This window comes from Dipodomys merriami, unplaced genomic scaffold (genome assembly GCF_024711535.1).
Source record: "Dipodomys merriami isolate MVZ:Mamm:240054 unplaced genomic scaffold, mDipMer1.0.p SCAF_18, whole genome shotgun sequence".
Taxonomy (NCBI): domain Eukaryota; kingdom Metazoa; phylum Chordata; class Mammalia; order Rodentia; family Heteromyidae; genus Dipodomys; species Dipodomys merriami.
This window is the reverse complement of record NW_027203159.1, coordinates 32,798,628-32,811,766: the sequence shown is the minus strand read 5'-3', so window position 1 is coordinate 32,811,766 and position 13,139 is coordinate 32,798,628.

Here is a 13,139-nt window from a genome sequence, read left to right as displayed (position 1 = left end):
GGTAATGTTAGAGAAATCAACCCTAAGACATGTACTCAAATGTTTTATTTTCTTTGATTGTTTCTAACACATTTACAAGATTATTTCTTTGTTGCTTTGTATGTCCCTCCCCCACAGTCTAACCCTTGCTTTCACTGTATTTGATGTCCGTATAATTTGTGGTGGGGAAGGGGAAAAACAAATCGTTTAAATAGTGATACATTTGGAACCATTGCAACAATGAGATATACAAGTCGTTATGTCAAAAACGAACTTTACAACTTTGGTGCGGGGAGTGGGATCTGTGAGGATTGGGTGGGGGATACGGGGGAGGATGGGAAGGGATGGGAAGTGGAAAAAAAAGGAGGAAGCTACAATGCTTGATAAGAAATGTACTCATTATCTTGCCTATGTAATTGTAACCCCTCTGTACAATATTTTCACAATAAAAAAGTAAAAAATAAATAAATAAAAATAAAAAAAAAGTAAGACATGGAGCATACTATTCACTGGTAACAACACCATATTTATATATTTTCTGTGCAAAAGACCTTAACACACATTATGTAATTTGGAAATAACTGGCATGTAAGGCTTGCTATAAATCCAAACTTCTGAAAATAGCACTTTTCTGGGCCTGGGAAGATGGCTCATCGATAGAGTGCTTGCCTTGTTTGCATGAGGCCCTGCATTCGATTACTCAGCACCACATGAGAAGAAAATCTAGAAGTGGTGATGTGGGTCAAGTGCTAGAAAACTAGCCTTGAGCTGGAGAGCTGAGGGACAATGCTGAGCCATAGAGTTCAGGTCTCAGAAATGACAAAAATAAATAAATAAATAAAAACATCTTGCACATCACTTTGTATATTCTATGATGAGAAGACTAAGATGAATTGATTCAAGAATTATATCAACTTACAAAAAATTGTGAAGTGATATGATAAAAATATCTTCAATATAATTACAAACGGCCTGTAATGCATAATGGTATCCCTATGTCTAAACAGTGAATAACTTTTTTTTCCCTTAAGAATTGTGCAATATTTGTAAAATAATGTCACAGTATGCAGTTATAATAAGGAAAGATATAGAACTATGAAGAATTAATTATATTTTCATGAAAGTATGAGTCACTTGTTCATGTGAATATTGCAATTCAACAACACAATATGAGGTATTTTTAAAGACTGACTCCTGTTAAAAATGTTTTTAACATATGTATATCCTCAGAACTCTACTGAAACGGAACATCAATATCCTTAAACACTGTAGATGTTAGATAACTCAGTGGTTATCCTAACTGAGTAATGAGAAGATAGTAGTGCAATCAGGAGACAGGAAAAAAAATAATTTATTTTCAATATTATTTCAAGGTGACATATTGCACATATTTATATTTGGGTTAATCCAATTTTAAGAATGGGAACATCTCCCTTTCCCTAATTATTGTAAGAATTTTTTTTGCAACCCAGGTGGCATAAATTGAAAGAAGATTGCACCGTGTCAAATCAATATGCCAAAAATATGCATACTAAGAGACAATTACTCAAAGTAATTGACATTAAATTCACAGGATTGAGTGTACGCACTCAATCACAAAGAAGCAAATCAAAATGATTTGGGGGAACAATTGAAAGCTAATATTTGGCCACTATATTTTCACACGTTCTCTTAAGACAAATATCTAGATTTTGTTATTCTTGCCTCCTATTCTCTTCCCTCCCATTCTCAGGAATTTGCTTGCCTTTGGATTTCTCTCTCCAGAGTTGCTACAAGCTTGGTAGGACTGATTATTGCAGAAGATGTTTAAATACTTTCCAGGTTTTCTCAAATCAAGAACATTGCTATGTCTCTTCTAGGTCCATGTTTAGAGACTATGTTGACATGAAAAGTAGAAATATTATGTCAGGACATAATACAATTGAATACTAAATTCATTTGAAGTCCTGTTTTAGATATGATTCCTAAATATTCATTCAAAACACATTTTGAACTTAAATTTTAGTAATCTTCAGGGAATTAATCCTATGCTATTAATTTGTGCATAACATATGAAGGATAAGCAGCCAAATTCACAGTAATATTCAGAAGATTTTAACAATTTTAATAACATTTTATTTAAAATGTTATATTTGTTTAGAGAATTTTATACACCCTGTCTATATTGTGGATCACAGTTTGAATTATGCTGCAAAATTCTCAGGAAGCTACTGAAAAATGTATAGTCATAAAGATCATGTGCCTGGGTAATATCATTTTTGAATGTAAACTTTGATACTTATATGCGTGCTATTAATAACTGTTAGGAAATTATGCTAAAAAGCTTCCAAGAAAGGTACACATTTAATTTGGGGAGTTGATGGAATATGGGCCAGATATTTAGAAGAGGTCCTATAATTACATGTTAGGAACAATACTGCAATTCAGAGTATAGAGTCCTAGCATTTCAATCAAACCTAAAGGATACGACCTGAGGATGAACTTGTAGGAAGACAACAACTGATATTGAGAAAAACCCTGAGTTTGAGTTATATTTAGAACTGAGAGGGAAAGGAAAAATATAAATGGTTAACACGGGAGATTATTAAATGATGTGGGCACATTAAGGTGGATTGTCCAAAGGCAGCCCGAAGCCTTTCCATCAAATACACATTTCATTTGCAGTGGTCATTTCCATTTGCTCTATATGGGACCTCAATTATTGTTCTACTGACATAATATTCCCATTCATGATGTTAGGTCCTTCATCAGCAAGCCAGCCTATATCAATTGAAATGTTCCCTTCAGGCACAAGGGAAGAAGGGAAGATTTCGTTTCTGAGTGGTACGATTTTCAACATAAAATTCATTGGAATTCTGCTGAGCTTCAATAAAAGTGTGCGTCTAGTGTTGTTTTTAACCTCTAAATAATCTGAACTATGATCATACTGTTTATAACTACATCACTCTTGTTTTGATAGTTGTTTGTTCCCGAGAAGTAATTATTCTGATCCTAAAAATATTCCCAGAAAAATGATAACTGAATTGTTATATTTCAGCCCCTGAAACAGGGTGACTGGTGTGCCATATACTATTCTTAATGAAGTTTATCCATCAAGGATTGAAATAATTACTTGCAATTATAAATATCTTAATAAAGGTATCTTAGGAAATATTTTACAATATGTAACATATTTAAAAAGTATGTAAACCCTGTACTTTAAAAATGTGACAAAGAGCTGTATGCTGGTGGCTCATGCCTGTAATCCAAGCTACTCACGAGGCTGAAATCTGAGGATCAAGGTTCAAAGCCAGCCCAGGCAGAATACTCTGTAAGACTCTTATGTACAATAATCCACTAGAAAACTACAAGTGGCACTATGGCTCAAGTGGTAAAGTACTTGCCTTCAGCTGAAGAGTGCAAGGACAGTACCCAAGCCCAGAGTTCAAACCCCACGACCAATAAGAAGAAAGAAAGTAAGAAAGAAAGAAAGAAAGAAAGAAAGAAAGAAAGAAAGAAAGAAAGAAAGAAAGAAAGAAAGAAAGAAAGAAAGGAAGGAAGGAAGAAAGAAAGAAAGGAAGGAAGGAAGGAAGGAAGGAAGGAAGGAAGGAAGGAAGGAAGGAAGGAAGGAAGGAAGGAAGGAAGGAAAGAAGAAAGAAAGAGAAAGAAGAACGTGATATGGAATTATATGCTATAACACCTTTTGATTTAAAAAATGTTCTCTAAAAATTAATGAATTAATGTGAATGGAAAATGATGTCAAGTTATGATATAATGCTACCCCCGCCGAGATTTTCTCAAAGCTATTGATGACTAAGAGCAAGACGGAGGGAAGTACTCAGTATAGGTGTGAAATAACGTTATAACGTAGCAGTTATACTTTATAACTTTCTAGGCCTAGACTGCATTACCCATATTTTTGGAGCTTTCTTGATAACAAATGAAAGAAGAAAATAATTCACAATAATATTTCAAATAGTGTGAAACCCTTTGTGAAATGTTTACTAATGTGTAATAGCCATTAGCAATAATGTCATGTTAAAATTTCCTTTTTTTGAAACCGGTACCTTCTGATACATACCAGATAGGCTTTTGCATAGGTCATTGTTCTTGATCTCAGGGCCCTTCCATATCTCTAAGTTCTGTGTGTTCAAGTCCAACACTATTATTTTGAACCAATGTGATGCTTCCTGTCTTTTGGTGTTTCATTGGAAATAAGATTCTAATATACTTTCCTTCCCCTGGTGGCTTTGACATATTATCCAAACTCAGCCTCCTGAGTAGATAGGATTAGAGGAGTGAACCACCAGGACTCAGCTACAAAATTTTACATGCAAATATCTTTTTTTAAATCTGTCATGGAGCTTGAACTCTGTGCCTGAATGCTGTCCCTCAGCTTTTCAGCTCAAGGCTGTTGCTCTACCACTTGAGCCACTGCACCACTTCCGGTTTTCTGAGTGGTTTATTGGAGATAAGACTCTCTTGTACTTTCCTGCCTGTGCTGGCTTTGCACTGGGATCCTCAGATCTCAGCCTCCTGAGTAGCTAGGATTACAGGTGTGAGTGACCGTTGCCCAGGACATAATATATTAATGATGATTCTTAAATGAAGGAAAAGTAAAATTTGAGAATATTGACAATCAAAAGCTCTTGTTTGAATGCTCTTTTAAATGGTAGCAAAATCCTGATATGCAAGTGAAGTAACTCTGAACTGCAAAATAGAGAAGAAATATGAGTATGTACTTGTTTTCAAAACTATAATTTGGATATCAATGATTTCTCCATTTTTACTGGTTTTAGAGTTCAGTTTTCTAAACTGATAGGCATAGAAGCATTGTGGTGCTGCTGTATATAGGACGAAAGCTGCACTTTTTAGAAAATGCCATCAAAACACACATGGAAATGTGGAAATAGGATAAAATCATTATTTGATTATCTAAAAACAACCAAGAGCCAAATGACCTATAGAAATTGTATTTGGAGTGAGCACAAAATGATCTATTTTTCATTGATTTCTCCTAAAATAAATCAGATTCAGTAAAACAATTCTGGATCCTTCTATAAGAAGGAAGAAAACATTCCCATTGGTTTTTTTGTTTTTTGTTTTACAAACAATTGTATCCTTTTAGACTATGTTCCTTGAGATTTGTCTTTTTCATTTTGATAGGGCAAAGAATGCTCATTTCCAGTCCATGACTTCAGGACTCTCAAATCAGCATATGCTTCAGTTAACTGAAACATAAAAATGGGACAGACAACCCAACAAGGTATAAAAGTACGGTTAATATTCTTTTATATATTGAATGTCATGGCAACTATGCTATTATTAGTAGATATGTGCCTTGTTTGATTTTTCTGTATTTTCAACAATTCTCCGAACAGATATTACACCTATATCTATATACACCAATAAATAATCCGTGGATTATTTATTGCCTATGCATGCATAACACCCTTTTATTCTTTTCCACTTTTGTGTAGAAATAAAATTGGAGGAAAATTTACAGTTGTGTTACTAGCCTTTATCACAGCAAAAAATACAAAATGAGCTTGATCGGTATAGTTTGGAATCCTAAAGTGTGTGGAGCTAGTTGTAAGTCCTCTGGCTGATACTTGAAGTCCAGAAACTCTCGAATGTGGCTAGAGGACAAAGAGAAAAATGAAAATCAAGCCTTAAATTCTGACAGCATATAAGTGTCCTTGGCTGGATGGAAAATTGGCAACCATAAAATATCGTTTATATATTTCACACTGCACATATGTCATTGTTCTTGACATTAAAGACCTAATTTTTCTCAAGAAGTAACCTAAAATATACTCCTTTTTTTGAATTATACATTCATATGGGTGTGCTCTCAAGACCTATATATCATTTTATTGCTCATTATAATTTTTATCATGGAATTACATCCTTGAGGATGTATTGATCAATACTCTGTTTTAGTAAACCATATTTTTTCATTTGAAATGATGTAAACATTCTTTAGAGTTATTAAAGCAGATCATTGTCTTAGTTGCCATATTGTGAAGTCATATTCAAATTAATAAGGAACAAAAATTGATTTAATATCACACATTGATATATATAAAATATGTATCATTCTTGGTATAGTTTGACGAAACTCTAGAAGCACATCTAAAATATTAAGCCTACATCCTTTTAACTAGAATATGTAACTCCTTCATCAAGAATAAGAAAATGGTACAGATTGAAAAGTAGCCAATAAAACTGAAACCCTATTGTGAATGTGTACAGCTATGTAGAAGGAGTTGTCAGTTTTATTCCACCATTCTATCTATATGTTTCTTTCTCCCCATGATTGATTGAGAAATTGCAAGAAATTATATGTAAGGATTAATTGCAGAAAATTTTCCTCAAAAATATTGAGTGAATTTTGAACTCATTGAAGTTAAAATGTTGAAAATGGAAATCTATGTCAATTTGCAGAAACCTTCTTAATGGTCATGATTCATGGAGGTGAGTAAACCCTTTAGAAAGGAGAAATATGAATAACTTCTGTTGTTCTATGATAGCTTACATCGCAGGTATTTTTAGGACCAAACAATTTTGAAATTCCTGTATCGTGAATTTAGAAAAATCAATCTATTAGTTATTGTACCAAATGGACAGTTGCAGCACCGTTCAGAGTGTTGTGGCAAAAGAAATAAGGCTGCATGTTTTGGAAGGCCACAGCTCTTCTCTAGAACATTTGCTTACTATATGTAAGAGCAAACCTAATAAATTTCACTGATAAGTCATCCAAAAAATTTTTAGAATGATACTTGTTTCTCTCTCCTCAAGTTCTCTGGTCTAAACTAAATAGATCTGAAGAGGAATTAAATACACTATGGGAATACATGGATAGAAGTGATTATAATTAAAGTAGAATTAAAAATGACAATCCTAAAAACCATAACAAGGACACAATAAACCAACAGTAGTTTATGTGAAATAATTAACAAAACTAATAAACGCTTAGCAAATATGAAAAAAAGTGAGTGAGTGAAGAGCGGCGGAGAGAAGACTGTACCAAAATGAGTGAAACCAGAGATGAGATATTTAAACTTATGACAAAGTCAATGTATAGAAGAGGATAAGGGAACATTGGGAAAAGCCAGTAAAATAAAACCATGAACAAAACGTGTTCACAACACATTTATGGAAGTCCTTCAAATGTCAACCTACAATAATCCTACCATAATCCTCCTAAAATCTTTAATGAAACAGACAGTGAATATTCACAATGAACTTGCTGTATGATGCCACCATACTGCTCAACCAAAAACCGGATATGAATTCTTCAGGGAAAGAACTGTAGAAACATTTCTTCCTTGAATATCAGTGCAAACCTTCTCAATAAACTTCTAAGAGCTGACATAAAGAACTAATAAAATAACCCACAGACTAACCAAAGGGCAATCATACCAGAGGGGAAAGTTGGCTCAATATAGGCAAGTCAATCTATGTAATTCTGTACATCAGTAGGAAGAAGCAAACGAAACCTGCAAACAGCTGTACAAAAGCGTTCCACAAGATCCCACACCACATTATTATGACAAGTATGGAGAAAATCGAAACCCATGGAATATTCCTCAATATAATAAAGACTACATATGACACCCACTTCCCTTACACTTAATGGTAAAAAGGAAAAACCAATTCCATTACAATTAGTAACATCTTCAGTATACAATTGGAATTCCTAGCTGTAGTAATACGGTAAGGCATAAAATAAAAGGGGACCCAAATTGTGAAAGAATAAATGAATCTCTACTTTTTTGCAGATAATTTGATCCTCTATTGAAAGACTTATAGACTACAATCACAATTCCCTTTGGCTGTTCTAAACTTTTGGCAAAGTAACAGAGTTTACAATGAACTCACAGAAATCAGAAGCATTTCAATATTCCCAAAATGAGAAGAATGAAGCTTAAACCATAAAAGCAACTTATTTTGTGCGAGCTTCTAAGAGAAAATATGTAGGACTCCACAGAATCAGGGAAGTAAAGGACCTCTGTGGGGAACTCATTAATCATCTGAAAATAGAAATTAAGGCACATTTAATAACATGGTAAAACTGCACATGCTCCTGTATTAAAAGTATTGACGTCGAGAAATTTGGAAAACTCTCAAAAGCTACCTCCAAATTCAGCAATATTGATCAATATCCCTAAAACATTATTTAATGAGAGGAAATAATAAAAAAAAATTGCATGGAATTATAGAAGAACCAGAAAGCAACCCTTAGCAGGAAAAAGAGCAAGACTATCAAGACTCAACTGAAAACTCACACACAGAAAAATCCCACAATAAACAGAAACACAAACACACATACACACACACATTTATACACACATATGCAGACATGTGTACATATAAACACACATATGTATATATAAACACATGTGTATACACACAAACACACATACTTACATAAACACATATATAAAGTTAGAACTGGCACATAAACAGGACTAAAGACCAATGAAATAGCATTAAAAACACAGAAATCATCGCAGAGATTTATGACCATCTAAATTTTGATATATGTGCCAAAATTATCAGATAGAAGAAAGGGAAACTCTTCTCAATATGGTGCAGGTAGAAATAACTATACATACATGAACAATTGAAAGTAGATCTTTATAATTGAACTTATACTGGGACCAAGTCCAAATAAAACAAAGACCTCAAAGTAGGTTTATGTATTATGAAATATGATTGTATGGAATAAGGGGTGCTGTATCGACATTGATACTAAGGTCAAAATTTAGCATATAAAAATTCAGTCACAACAAATCAAAGGAAGGCTGAATATATGGGCTTGCATTCAACTAGAGAACTGGCTATAGTGAGAGGTGGTAAGATAAATACACTTACAAAACCCACCATTTGTGAGACCATCTATTGAACATCTAACTCTACAACATGCAAGGAACACAGAGCCCACAAAATTAAATCTCCAAAATAACAAATTCACAAACCCTCAAAAAAACAACTGCCTGATAAATAAATGGGTTAAAGACATAAAGAGAAATTTCTCAGAAGAAGAAATAAGAATGGCCAATAGACACATTAAAAAATGCTTAATCTCAATAGACATGAAAGAAATGCAAATCAAAACATTAAGATCCCATCTCACCCCAGTTAGCATGGCTATAATCAAGAACTCTAATAACAACCGATGCTGGAGAGGATATGGCCAGAAGGGAACACTACTGAATTGTAGGTGAGAGTGTAAACTTGTTCAACCATTTCTGAAAGCAGTATGGAGGTTCCTGAAATGACTCCACATAGAGCTCATAGCATTATTTATTATAGCTAAGATATGGAACCAAGAATGGAACAAGAAAACATTATATATATCTATATCTATAGATATAGATATATAGATATAGATATATAGATCACTATATATATAGATATAGATATATAGATATATATGGAATTCTATGCCTCCATCAGAAAGCATGACATTCTCTCAATTTTTAGGAAAGATTTGGAAAAATTATGTTAAGTGAAGTAAGCCAGGCCCAAAGAAACTTAGGTCCCATGGTTTCACCTATTTGCAATAACTAGTGTAAGTCTGGGACAAGCAGAAAATATCAAAAGTTATGTACATATGTCAAGATAAAATGATATTAAGTGAAATGAATCCCAAGATAGGGACACAAATGTTTTTTTTTTTTTCTTTTTTCTTTCGTGGTATTGTTTCTAATATATTCGTAATCTATCATGTGAGAATTTTTGTAGGTTTTTATGTTCCTCCCCCACAGTATAACTCCAGTTTTCACTGTATTTGAATTGGTGCCCTGCATCTTGTATATACACTTCTCTAATTTGGGGAGGGGGAGGGAAATACAAAATGTTTAAATAGGGATACACTTTGGCCCATTGAAACAATGAGATGTACAAGACACTATGTTGAAAAGAAACTTTACAATGAGGAGTGTAGTTTGGAGGTAGGAGGGAAGAGATTGTAGAGGAAAAACAAAGAAATTGGCAACAATGCTTCATAGGAAATGTACTCTTTAGTTTGCTCATGTAACTATAATCCCTCTGTAAAGTATTTTTACAATAAAAAAAAAAACTGAAGAAAAATTTGGTAAGAAAAAACCACCCTATTTATATGTTGTCTAAATTATCCAAGAGATACCTCTGGGTATGAAATAAGAATGACAACTACATACATGCAGAAATCTCTGGCCATAATAGAAATGCAAATAACTCCAGTGTACATAAAAAGATTGTGCTTATTATCAGCATGAATTTCTTTTTATATATTTTTATTGTAAAAATACTGTTCAAAGGGCTAACAGTTACAAGAGTAGGGTAATGATTATATATTTATCGAGAATTGTTGCCTCCTCCTTTGTTTTCCCCTACCATTGCTTCCTTCCCCACCTTCCAAATAATTCCCCAACCGAAGTTGTAAAGTTTGTTTTCAACATAGAGTCTTGTACCTTACCTTGTTACAATGGGTCAACCTGTATCCCAATTTAAGCATTTTGGTTTTTCCCTTCCCCTCCCCTAATTAGAAAAATGTATATACAAGTGGCAGGACACTGAAATCCAATACAGTTCCTCCAATACAGGAGGAACGTACCAAAGAAACAAAAATTCACATTTTAAATACTTTAAAAACAATAGCAAGGAAAAAAAAGTCCTCTTTGTATCCTTATCTTGGGGTTCATTTTGCTAAACACCAACATATATACAGCTTTTGACATTTTTCTTTGTTCTAAACTTATACTAGTTATTGCAAATAAACGAAACCATGGGATCTATGTTTCTTTGGGCCTGGCTTACTTCACTTAATATTTTTCCCAAGTCTTTCCATTTTCTAACATATGGGGCAATGTTATTCTTCCTGATGAAGGTATAGAATTCATAGATAGATAGATAGATAGATAGATAGATAGATAGATAGATAGATAGATAGATAGATAGATAGATGTGGGTAGAGCAAGTTAGATCTGGCTGAGTCAGCTAGAGTAGCAGTAGAAGCGCACTTCCTGCTTATAGAGATGTGACCCAGAGGCATGCCTGCCTAGCTTGCCAACTATGAGCTGTCCACATTACGTACATGCTCCAGGGGACCAATCACTGCCTGTCACCAGCAGTACCCATCATAAGTGCCTTACACCAAGTGCCCCCTAAGTAATTGGCTGGGAAGGACTCAGGAGGTTGGGAAAGCTTCGGCTATAAAATCCCCCCCCTTGTGCAAAAACGAGATCTGCTAAAGCCTTTTCTCCTGGTGTGAATTCTTGTGCATGCCATTCACATTTACCTACTGCTGGAGATCTAGCCCCACAACTGGTGCCCAACATGGGGCTTGAATATTTTTGGCAGACGGATGGCCTAGTGCAAGGTAAGTGCCTCCATGGGCAACCTTCCCACTGCATCACGGGAGCCTCAATCAGAGCGCTTGTTGCCCTGCATCGGTATAGGTGGATAAAAGTATCACAAAGGAAACTAGTTTAATATGGGAAATAGTAAATGAATTGTGCCCTTGGATTGACTCCGGGGCCATTTGGGATCCAGACAGCTGGACCTCCGACCTTCAGGGAGCTGGTAAAAAAGAATCCTCTAATGCGCTGAGCTACTCCTCACCTTTTACCCCACTATAATAGTCATTCAAGCATGTCTATTGGGGAAAGAAGAACGGGAAACTCTGCAGGCGTTCAATGCCTCACTGTGGTAGCAAAGGGAGCATTTGGAAAATAGCAATGGCAAAGCTGCTCAGGCACTCCCATCTTCTTGTGATGCAGGAAACAATTCCAGTAAGAACACAGATGACCAACAACTTCTACCCTCATGTGATCCAGGGGGCCAGCCAGCTACACTTGTGAAACTGCTTCCCCCACACTATCAGTCCCAAGAAATATGCCCAACCGCTTCTTTTGCCCATTTAGGCCAGCCGGGGAACACCCCTCAGGTGACTTTGTATCCTTGGGCAGACATGTCCAACTTTTCCCAAGAACAAAAACCCGTTGTTCCCCCTGTAATACAACAATTATGTGCAGGCCCCCCAACTACCGTGGCAACTACAACCAAGCCTGTGGATGAACTCCAGTTCGGGTTTCCAGTAAACGTCCACCAAACAGCTGCAGGACCTAACCAATGGTACCCCCATGACCCAAAAGTGCTTGTCAAATATCAGACCGCTTTTAAGGAAGATGGGCTGCACTCCCCATATGCTCATCAGATGCTTGAAACCATTAGCATCGATTTTATTTGCTCCCATGATTGGAAGACCTTAATGTGCACAGCTTTAACTTCGGAGGAATTCCTTTTATTGAAGGCTGCTTTTTATGATGAATGTGAACAACAAAGCACAGGAAATGTTGCTGGTGAAGGGCAGGACACCGCCATTGGGGACCCTGACTGCTCAAAAGGGACAGGAGCTCATGGGTTTCCTGCCGCACAAGCACAGTACTTTGACCAATTTTGCCTCTGTACGTTGCGGGCTGTCTCCTCAGTCCCTTCTAAGGAAGAGGACAAACAACTAAAAACCATCCAAAATCCCAATGAAATTTTCACTGACTTTGTTGACCATTTTCAAGAAGAAGTAGCCTGGAGGGAATCCCACACTGGAGCCCAAGATGCACTAACCAAGACCCTAATATGGGAGGGGTCCACACAGGAATTAGAAAAGCCCCTGAACGAAATGGGGAGATCACTAATTGGGTTCTTAGTGACTTTCCTACCCTTTCTAATTCACACAAAAAGATCTTACTGTTTATACCTATTTGCCTGCACCTAGTTTGATTGGTGCACTAATTGCCAATGCAGATTTTATTATTTTTAATAGCAGGTAGCATAAGAAAAGGAAACCAGAAATTCATATATTATAAATTAGACCTAAAACTGGGTGCATATAGGGCAATAGAAGACCTTTCTTCATAATGACCTCTCAAAATTCTCAATCGCCTTCTGAGAACATGACTCATATAAGAAGCTTTTATCACTATCATGTCATTTATCCAAAACTTACCATGGTCTTCCACCTGGATTATGAGGCAGGAGAAGCTAGTTCAGAGCCTTTCTTAATTTTTTTTTAATTGTAGAAATAGTGTACAGAGGGGTTCCGATTACATGAATCAGGTAATGAATACATTTCCTATCTAGCATTGTTACTTCCTCCTTCAGTTTTTCCCTTACAAGCCCTTTAAACCCCA